Raw genomic sequence first — 11,606 nt, 5'->3', positions numbered from 1 at the left:
TCCCCACTCCCTGGCTTCCTGTCTTGCTCTGTGATTGTTCCCTCTGGCATGCCCGCCTGCTTGCCAACCATGATGGCATCTACCATGATGTAATGTAGCCAAGGAGGCCCTCACCAGAATCAAATCAGTGGTGCCACCTAATCTAAATAAAGCTATTAAATAAATCTCTTTTTTAACCAGGGCATTCCCATGGAGTTTATTTGGGCAGACCTGGGGAGAGGCTCTGCACCTAGAAGAAGGGATTGGGCCTCTTGGTGCTGAAGTGTGGCTTGTGCTGGTGATAGAGGACCTGATGGGACAGTGGGAACTTGATCTTGGAGTTGTGGAATTACTTGATTGTTGGCTGATGGCACTTGCTGGCCACAATCTCCTCTACCTTTGTGATCTGGATGGAGTGGCCCGGGGACCAGTGCCATGCACCCATATCTCAGTAGCAGTGATGATGGCTTCTGTGGTAGTCAGGTCACAGTACTCCCAGGACATGTTGTGGGTGCTGCTGTGGGAGTTGTAGCCCAGCCAGATGCCAAAATTTCTCTCCTATAGTGAGGACTTCTCCAACACCTGCCCACAGTAGACAGTAGACTTCTTCATCTTCTTTAGCTGAGATACAAAATGCTAGAAGCAGAAATTAGCAACAGTGTAATTGGGTGCAAAATTTGCATTTGGTAGGGAGGTGGTGAGCATTTGGAGGTGGGCAGGCAGTGCTCCACTAATTTGTGCTCATGAAGAATCCTAAAGCCTGCATGGTACTCTCTCTGTGCCTTCTGACACCCACAAAAGACAACCAATCTTTTCTTTATGAAGTATTTAGCTTAGGGAAGAAAGCAAAATGAAATGAAAAAGGGTATTTAGCTTCTGGTATTTTGTTATAGCAATGGAAAATGGACTATCACAGTTTGTATGATTACAAGGTTCCTTTGGTTTCTGTTTGGAAACCAGACTTCTAGTAGTAAAGAAAGCAGAGACCATAATCTTTAGTCTAGGATGAACTTCTGGGAATGAATGTAAGATTTCTTTCTGTTATTGTTAAAGACAAACCAGAACTGGTCATAGTTAAAGTGGCAACCACTATTGCAATAGAAGAAAACTTTATTTCCAAAACTTCCTCGAATGCTACACACACGGCCTTCTCTCCAGCCACACCACCCCAACCGGGAAATCCCTCCTCCGGAAATCCCTCCTCCCGCACTTCCCCAACCAACGGGAACTCTCCAGGAGTCCCGAGAGAGCTCCAAAGTAGCAGGCCTAAGCGGACAGCAGGGGTCTAATATCCAATTGAATGCACATCTTAACATAATCATTATCATCTCAATGGCTTGCTGGTGTCACCTTTCAACCAAAAATGCCATGCGTCATTCCTACTCAGCTATGGCTCTTAGCAGAAAAGAAACCTCAGTATAGGACTGGACTCAATTCCAAATATAACAAAGAATAGTGAGAATTTATGGTTAAGCAGTAGGGTAGGGCCAGTGGATGGCAAATTACTAAGAGGAACCATCAGGAGGACTCTGTCTAAACCAACATTCTTATTGAAAACAGGCCAGAATTATCAGATACCAATTGGGGAATACTGAGAGATGAGGAACCCCATCAGATATTGAGGGATTCACATGAGGAATGAGAGTTCTGGATAAGCTGACTTAACAGTATCCTTGCTAAGGTTGGGTGACACAGAGAAGCACATTGAAGCCCAAAGGTTGAGGCTTAGTTTGGAAGAAGATTCAGAGGAGCCTGACTAAGCTTTGGTCAAGGAAAGACTCTGTCACTCTCTGCTTGATAAATAAACCCTAAGCTTTAAACTCATCCCTCAATAGATATACCCTACAAAAATCCATATCTACTCAGTCAAGAATCTAACCACTGGCCATCTGATTCATCTTTCATGTGTGCAATAGTGCATTTTCAATTTGACTCAGCAAGTATGTATTGAACATTTACTTTGCCTTAAAATAAAGGAAATGTGAAATGAGTGGGGGACAACTAGAGTAAATGTTGGTAGTGAGTCCATGAGTTAACTGCCAATTTCCTTATAGTATTTCCAGTGTCTAGTATAATACCTGACTTGGAGTCATTTATTAATATTTGTTGAAAAACTCCTTAAATAAATGCTGATATTGGAATCAGATGTACTGATTCTTATCCTCCTTTGAAAATTTTTTCTCTTTCAGTACTGGATACTGGGAATTGAACCCAGGTGTGCTCTAACACTGAACTACATCCATAGCCCTTTTTATCATTCATTTTGAGACAGGGTCTCACTAAGATGCTGAGGCTGGCCTTGAACTTGCAATCCTCCTTCCTCAGCCTCCTGAGTAGCTAGGATTACAGCCACATGCCACCACACCTGGTGATGTTGCTACTTTTTGAATGAAACCTTTGATGTCACTGAGCTTCAATTTTCTACTTGAATATTAAACATCATATGTAAAAAATTCACAGGGTGTTAAATGATCTCATATATGGGCTAGAATTGGGAGAATTTAGTCTTACGATTGCTAACAAAGATTACACTTCTGGGGTGCAAACAAAGGAAATCATAAATGTAGTTGTGGGATGTGGTAAAAGATACAACAAAGGAGAAAGAAGAGGTGGGGAGAGTTGCAGGCAGGCATGTTTTTTTAAAAAAATTCGGTGTAAGTTAAAAAAAAAATTGTTAAATCGAGAGCCCAATTTGGGCCAGAGGTTAGATTTTTAGAGTGAACTTGAATGCCTTAATCTTGAATTCACTTATTCATGGGGTTGTGTGACTTTGATCTTTGAAGAAATAAAACACTCTGTTAAAGGCTCAAAAGGCTTTTGTCAGAGGAGACCAGCAAGCATCTCTTAAAACCCTTTTGAAGTGGAAATGATTCAAACTACCAAAGATTTCATACATCAGGGGAGAGGGTTTGGTGAGGTTCACCTTAGGGGCCATCTTTAACTGCACCCCTAATGATGATAGCAGCTAGAAATTTAACCTAAATATATTTGAGCATAGTGATATGTGTATGGGAAGATTCAATATTTATGTAATTTTAGATAACACAATTGAGAAATACTGGAGGTGGAAAAGAGGGTGTGTGTGTGTGTTTTCACATGTATACAATATACTCCCTTTTGCAGTCTGATACCAGTCTGAAACCTACTTGATCTTGGAGAAGTTGCAAACAGGGGAGGGAATTTAAAGCATTTCTGCTTTCTTAAATTCCCTGACACCAGTCCTTATGCATTTACAGGAACAGAGAGACCAACGACCTTATAGTTGTGCATTTAGGAAATCCTTTTCTACCTTGATGTGATAAGAGCTTAGTCGTAACTCCCATGTTTTATGTCTAAAATATTTCAAACTAGAACCTGATAGCAGAGGGACTCTCTTTGAAGATTTCCAAGGAAAGAGTAGATTCCTATCTTAACAGGAATAGTGTCTATGTTAAGTTTTGTGGGTGTGGGCTAAATCAGGGTTTTGAGATATATATATAAAATGGAAGAGCAGGGTGGGGGGAGTGAGCTGGAGAAGGCTTTGCTTGGGTATTGAAATTCAAATATCCTGGGAGCCTGTCACATTTTAAATACTGATCAGTTAACAGGGATTAATGAGATTGACATCAAGAATGGGTGGGGTGGGAACTGAGGAGGGAAAAGGGGGAGCTGATGTCAGAACTGGTGGACTGGAGCCAAAGGGCCGACTTTGACCACTTCCAAATTGGCCTGGAGCCCTCTCCTTCCCTGCAGACACAGCAGGCCCTGCATGATGGTGGAAGAGGGTTTGGGTAAGATTCAGGTTACATAAACTAGATACTGGCTCTATTGTGGCATCACTTGATGAAACTTTTTATGTTTGTTTTATATCACATAGAATAACCATTTACCAATTCTGTTCTGACACTTCTCATGTTTCCAATAGCTACAGAATGTGTTTTTTCACTCTGTTGGGTTACATTTTGAGTTCTCCTCCTGCTTTCTCTCATCTTCCTTCCTGCTCTCAAGACTTCACTGAGCTGACCCTTAGAACTGAGGAACCTTCATGAAGTCATTCCAGGGTGGAAAATCTGCAATGCAGGTAAATGGAGGTGAGCCAGAGAGGTAGTAGACGAAGGGGAAGAAATAGCCTTTTCTTTCTACCCTGCTAGGTTTATAATGGGCTGAGGCTTGTAAATCAAACTGGTAAAAGTTAGATTAACCAGAAGGAAAAAAAATTAATTACATACATATGGGAGTACTGAAAAATAAAAGAGTGAGTCTCACAGAGCAATGAGACCCAAAGAGTTGCTTAGTTGAGGCTTATTTTAGATTAAACAAAAGAAAAGGGGTTTTATGCTTCTGGAGGAGGAGAGGGTGAAGCAAATTATGGAAAGGGGTGAGGAGGAAATGCATGATAAATAAAGGTTCTTTGTTATGCAGATAAAGTCCTGATGATACAGTTACTTCCTTTAGTGATTCTTTTCCTGGTGTAAGATATTTTTTATTGGAATTTTTCTTTAAAATGCAAACTTCCTTTAAAAGGGGGAAATCTATACTCTATTTTAGGTAGGTGGGGGGAGGTAGACAGCTATTCCTGCATCTGCTGATTCTCAGTACCCTTTAGCTCAAAATAATCCATGTGCCAAAGAGGCATATTTTGGGGTGGCATATTCTCGTATCCTTCATAGACAAAGAACTTGGGCTATGGACTTAAACAGAGTTGGACCAAGTTTAGCTCTGTGTTCACAAAGTGTATAATATCACGTACCTTATACCAGTAAGAGTTAGGATAACAAAACAGAAATTACTCTCAGTATTTCAATCAGAAGGGGTGACAGCTGAGAGTGGTGGTACACGCCTATACCCCAGCTACTAAGGAGGCTGAGGCAGGAGGATTGCAAGTTCCATACCAGCCTCAGTAATTTCGTGAAAACTTTTCTCAAAATATTTTTTTTAAAGGCCTGGTAATGTAGCTCAGTGGTAGAGTGCTTGCCCAGCTTCTGAGAGTTCCTGGTTCAAGCCTCAGTACAAAAAAAGTGATAACAGATTTAGGTGCTTATGTGCTTATTGGGAAGGCTAGAGGAGTGAAGGTCAGGGAAGGTTGCTAGCTGTTATACTCACTGCTAGTTTTGAGAGACTCAGAAATTTGTTTCTAAAGGAAAAATTGCAGGTGATAATGGTCACCACTGGCAGCAATATCAGGGAGAATAATTAGCAGAGAAATGCCTGGAAGCATATAGGTCTGTCTGATGATATCTTCCAAATCTTGTGAAATGTTTTTCATTAGGGAATCCAAAATGAATCCAGAATCTAGAATCCTTCTGATGAGGAAGTCTGGAAAATGTGGTTCCTAGACATCTAATCCCTGAAAAGCAGGAGAACATAGAAGGAGGTACAAATAATGCTAGTACCAATTCAGCTTATGTCCAGCACAGCAAAGCATTATGTTCCTGAACTTGTGTCCTCATCAGAAAAATAGAGATCATAATATCTACAACCATAGCTGTCACCAAAACAAAGTATGCAAAGTTAACATGTTCATCTGTTTTGTATTACTGTAATAAAAGACCATAGGTTGGATAGTTTACAAAGAAAAGAGGTTTGTTGTAGTTCACAGTCTTAGAGTCTAAGAGCATGGCACCAGCAACTGGTCAGCTCCTGGCGAGGGCCTCATGTTGTTCCATGAATGGTGGAAAAGCAAAAGAACAAGCAAGTGCCTATGGAAGAGAGGCATGTGTATGAGACAGAGATAGAAGAGAAGCTGACCTGCTTTATAACAACCCATATTTATAGTAACTAATCCAGTTCAGTGAGATCTAACTCACTCCTCTAAACCCTAATTCAGTCTTGACAAAACTAACGCAGTCTGTAGAAAAGGACATTAGTGCAGAGCCCCCATGACCTAATCACCTCCCACTAGGCCCCACCTCTTAAAGGTCCTACCACCTCTCAATGCTGTGACATTGAGTACATTGAAGACCATGAACCTTTGGGAAACAAACCATAGTTGTAACTGATACAAAGCTCCACAATTATTTGCTCTTTTTCTTCCACTGGAAAAATATCATTTGATCAAAGAAAGCCCCAAACACCCTCTAAAAGGAACTCACACAAAAAAAGATCTCTTGTGCTATTTAAATTCTTTATTGCTATAAGAATAATAAATGCTCACTGTAGAAATTTTAAAAATACTGTCAAAGACAAAGTGCACTGAACAATCAAGGAGATGATTTTATTCAGGCTATTGCAACAGGGAGAATGCTCATTAATTAATTCTTCATCAAAGGAGAAGGAGAACACCTGAGGTTTTACAGAGGCAAGTAAGCAAAGGAATCTTGGGAAAGATGGGCAGAGAGTCTTATGGAAGTCATGAGGACCTCAGGGAAAAGGTAGAGGTGGGTATAATCTCTCAAGACCAATATCAGTGTGGTCCTTCACATTTACTATTTCCTAAAATATAAAAAGGTGGAGAATTGATTAAATGTTGCTACAATCTAGAAGCATGAAGCTCAGACAAAATTCAGTGCAGTCAGCCTCAGCTTTTTGTTCAGAATGAGCATCATAAATTGCTTCACAAATCAGTTCTCATAAACCAATGGAGTAGGGGAGGCTGGATCTAAGAAATAATCTTTCCAGGACTCTTGTTGGAATTATTGTACCTCAGGACACACTCCTCCCTTGTATGACTGTGGCACACCAGAATATTCCACCTCAAAATATGCCTCTTTGGCATATTGATTGTTTGGAGCTGGTTATTTAGAGCAAGTGCAGCCATAGGAGAAGCTCTGGAAAATGACCCTTTTGTGAGAGAAATTTACATCTATAAAGGAGATCTCCATTTGTAAGGGTCTCTCCCTTGCTGTGTGATGATTAAATCACCACAGACTCCTAAACAATGGAGAAGGCATGACTTAATCTGCACAACAAACCTTACCTTTGTTTAAGGCCAAGACTTGCTGGCTATTTCGTCTTAGCAGGGCCTTTCCTTAACACCCTTTCTTTGTTTCAGAAAATGATGGCACTGAAGCCTGAAGTCGAAATTCTGAGCTCCACTCTAAAGAGTTACTCATTTCTCTGGGTTTTCTCTCCTCTACACAAAAGACTTACATGATAATAAACTCCTGTTTTGCTTTCGTTAATCCGTCTTTTGTTACAGGGAGTCCCACTTAAGAACAATGAAAGGTAGAGAGAAAATTATGTTTTCCTCTACAGCACTGTCCCTGTAAAACCTGTGGATCCATCTGTTGAGAGGTGGTGGTAAAGGTAAGTTGTTTTAGGGTTCTAGTGATCAGATATTTTTAAGAGTGTTGCCTAAAGTGAAAAGAGAAAAGCATTGATATAAAAATAAACGTTATACTAACCTAAAAAGCTAAGATGTGAACCCCAACGGTAACTAGTTCCCTGAATTCCAAGAAGTGGATGGAGAAAAATATTTAGCTCAGGGATCAAGAGAATGGTAGATATTCAGGAAGTTTCTTCATTGGCATCTTGAAAGAAATTAAGATGTCAGAGAAGTTTGGAGAAATAAAATATATAGCAGTTACTTTTGAATACTGTTGCAGGCACCCCCTCTGGAGGCCAAAATTATGTGAGCACCGGTTGGTTAGGCAGCACAGCTCGTTGACTTTCTTGAAGCTCTCCAGCTAGGTTGTCCATGTTTAGTGATGTCTACAGTCTTGGTTATTGGACATGTATTTCTTCAGACTAATTAGTGTTCCAGACAATGTCTTGTTAAGTCAGGATTCTGGCCCATGCATTCATGCATGGTTTGCCATGATACTGAATCTTTTGAAGTTTTTTTTTTTTTTTTTAACCAAGTCTTCAGTGTGAGAAATATAAATTCCAGTGGTCCATTTTCAGAATACAATATTTAGCCTTAAACCTAAAATTGGGATGTAAGGAAGACGGCTAGAGAGGAAATAGAGCATAATGAAAAGTTGCAAGCAGTTAACTCACACAATAACACCATAGCCTATGGATGTGGAAGATCCAAAGTCCATGCACCTGAATAGCTCCCTGATAAATAAAAGGTGGGAGAAGGAGTTGGCCTAACCAACAGAGACAGAAATATCTCTGTTAAAAAACAGTAATTTAGGAGGGCTGGGGTTGTAGCTCAGTGTTATAGCACTTGCCAGGCACATGTGAGGCAGTGGTTTGGATCCTCAGCACCACATTTAAAAATAAATAAATAAAATAAAGGTATTGTGTCTATCTACAACTAAAAATATTTTAAGAAAGAGAAGTAGTAACTTAGGTAAAAAAAAGTAAGAGCTGTGTAGCTGGGTATAGTGGTGCATGCCTGTAATTCCAGTGGCTCTGGAGGATGAGGCAGTAGGATCACGAGTTCAAAGCCAGCCTCAGCAAAAGCGAGGCCCTAAGCAACTCAGTGAGACCCTGTCTCTAAATAAAATGCAAAATAGGGCTGGGGATGGGGCTCAGTGGTTGAGTGCCCCTGAGTACAATTTCTGGTATCCATCCCCCAAAAAGAAGTAAGAGCTGTGTCTGTGTCAGAATGCACTCACCCCAAGAAAGCTTTCCCACCACTAAAGAACAAAGGGAGGTAGGAATGACTAAAGTTATATTCCTTTAAATAACCCAATAGAGACAGTTAAGCCAAGGTATTTTTTAGAAAGACTGTACACCCCATAGTACTCAGCCAATGAGGAGGGATCTTGTACTCTAGAGGATAAAGTGCTGACTGTACCCAATCTGTGTGAGCCCACTTCTCCCACACATCCAGTCTTCCAAGACAATCATTAAAGTAAAGCCTTGCTTTTTTGCTATACTTTGTGTCTCTTAGTCCATTCTTTGGGTTTGGACAGGTGAGCATGTTTCTCACATTCAGTATTTAACTTTCAAGGTTTTTTTTTCGGGCTCTGGGGAAAAGGCCAGCTATAAGGGATCCTAGAGTCTCCATAGTGTTACCAAATGCCCAGTCCTCTTCCCTGATGCCAATCCAATAATGAAGACAAGATTTTGTGGAAAAGGAAAAAGAAGTTTTATTTCTTTGCCAGCAAAGGAGAAACATAGGGTACTCCTGTGGCAGCGTCTGTGATTCTCCCCATCAAGGGGAACAGGGTTTTTATAGAGGTGATTCAAAGGCTACATTCCAGGTGTTCCCTGTCTAGGGTTGTAATTCACTTGTTAATTTGGGAGATAGTCAAGATTTCTTAGATCTTCTGGCGCCATCCCCAAAGTCTAAATTACTTTGTTACTGTGGTGGGTGTGTGCTCAAGGACAGATAATTCTGCCTGGGATGGAGAAGAAAGGTAATACTGTTTTCTAAGATTAGGGAGGGGAGAATAGGGAGGAGCAAGGAGAGAGGAAGAAAAAGAAACATGTCCATTTAAAGAAAGAAGTCACAACCGCAGAGTAGCAAGGGCTACATTCAAAAGTATAAAGAGGACCAATGTTACAATAGGGATAAGGACAGTCAGGTTTTAGTTCTTGGTGATGTGCTGAGTAAAACATGAGGGAGAAAAATTGGGAATGTTAGTTTGGAGAATTGTACAGAGATATTGAAGAAAACTAGAATGACTGAAAATTTGGTACAAATTGACACTCTGAGTAAGTTCACAGAATCAGTCCAATTTTATAGTTAGGAACCCTAACTGGTTTTCTCAGAGGAAGTGGGAGTCAATTAAATCTCCATCATATATCAGAGTTTTCATATCTATAGTTTCCTGAAATTTACAGAGATGCATTATACTTCAAAGATAATAAATAGGACTGGAATCTGATAATCCAGAAAATGATCCAGAGTTTTCTATTGAAACAAACTTTTTCTCTACAATACTAAAAGAATATTCACTTAGCAAGTTATAAACATTTGTCATATATTTAAGACTATAATGAATATTCAATTCAGCATTCTAATTTTTGTGTGCTTTCCCCTCTCAATTAGAAAGGAATTCTATAGAAGGGGAAAGTGATGAATTTATATATAATTGCTCTGGAAATGATCTATTTTTAATGCCAGAAAATTAGCAAATGAAGTTTAAAACTCAACAAGATATCAGTTGGGAAATAGGAAGGAAATGATACTAGAAAATACCAAATATTTATGTACTAGACCCTCACAAGTGACTTTTCACATATTTATTTTTGTATCCCCCCAACAGGAATATAGATGTGAACATTGAGAAGCTCTTTATTGAAGTTCATGAACAACTGTGTTCTGATCCTAATTGGAAACAGCATTTTGCCTACCTTAGTGAAAGGAGAAGCTAAATAACATAGCAGCCATTGTTCTTGTTAATTTGATGTTAAGATTTAATACAACATCTACAAACTATGGCCCATGAGCCAAATCCGGCCCACTGCCTGCATTTATAAATAAAGTTTTATTGGAATACAGCCATGCCAATTGGTTTACGTATTTTTTAGGCCTTCCAGAAACATTATGGCCCCCAAAGCCTAAAGAATTTAATATCTAGCCCTTTTTGGAAAAAATGTTTACTGATCCCTGATTTTATTACATATATTATATATATTCTCCCCATTTTGTCCCTTCAGATAAAATCTCATATAGATAAAACCCTGGTATACAGGAATGTATTGGATGGCCTGGCTATTGTTAATAAAGCTCAATTAGATACATGATGCTTTGTATAAGATCCTACTAAGTGCCAGAGTCCATGCTTTGGACACACCCTCTCCCATCCAGAGGCTTTTCTATCTGGAGGACCAGAGGGGGCGTGTGATGTGAGACAGCCAATAAATATGCTGGAACACAGCAGCAGACAGGCAAGAAACTGACAGGTAAGGATCAGCGGGGAAGCACTGTGGAGAAGGAATGGTTTAAACTGTAAGAGTAAAAGAAATTGAAGTTAAAGTGTAAAAGACCGGGTATTGTAAAGTTTCTAAGCTGCAAAGCCTGAGTTAAAATGTAAAGGACCAGGTATTGTTAAGTTCCTATGCTACACCCAAAACCTGAAATTCCTGTAGCTGTTAGGACAATTCCCGGGACTGCCCAGTAGATATTCCCCCTGACCATTTAGTTGTTTAATAACCTAGGACCCTGTGCAGCTTGGCACGTAGGCATCTCAGGGCCTAAACCAATCAGTTTGAATGTGTACCCCGCTTTAGAACTGACCTATCACCCCCGCCCGACCTGTTCCCGCCAATGAATGTACTAATCATGTTCGAGAGTTGTTGTTTGATTTTCCCGCGGTGTATGGTGATTTGTTAAAGGAAACTGTGATGTATGTAAAGTCCCCGCCCTCCCCAAAAAGTGTACTTAAGCACTGCTCAACCCCTGCTCGGGGCTCTGGGCCGCTCTCCCTTGTTGAGTGAGCACGGAGCCCCAGCGTGCTGGATTCTCAATAAACCCCCTTCTGTGGTTGCATGAGTCGGTCTCTTGGTGGTCTCTTCCTCTGTCGTTCGCCGGACCCTTACAAAACCATGTACAGACGAAATGATAGTCCCTAGACAGGTAAGAATAGGAGAAAAGGACATTCTGCAGGAAGAACATCATTTATTCACTCATTCATTTAACAAATGTTTATGGCATGCTGAGATACTGGGGATACTTTTGGTGCATCAAAGTTTCTGTCTTTGTGGGACTTACATGTCAGATTACAATAAGGGCCTGGAAGCAGAGAATTGTCGGGAATAAGAACATAAGGCATTGAGGGAGATGCTACATTGTCTTCTGTGGCTGCAGA

At 40.3% G+C, this 11,606-nt stretch overlaps 1 pseudogene; it reads right to left on the bottom strand.

Annotated features, from left to right (window-relative positions):
* Positions 1–229: 229 nt before the first annotated feature.
* Positions 230–2,914, bottom strand: LOC107144210 (annotated as a pseudogene).
* Between the last annotated feature and the right edge of the window lie 8,692 nt (positions 2,915–11,606).

This window comes from Marmota marmota, unplaced genomic scaffold, assembly GCF_001458135.2.
Source record: "Marmota marmota marmota unplaced genomic scaffold, marMar, whole genome shotgun sequence".
NCBI classification, from domain to species: domain Eukaryota; kingdom Metazoa; phylum Chordata; class Mammalia; order Rodentia; family Sciuridae; genus Marmota; species Marmota marmota.
The sequence above is the reverse complement of the archived record's forward strand: the minus strand, read 5'-3'. Positions and strand labels throughout refer to the sequence as shown.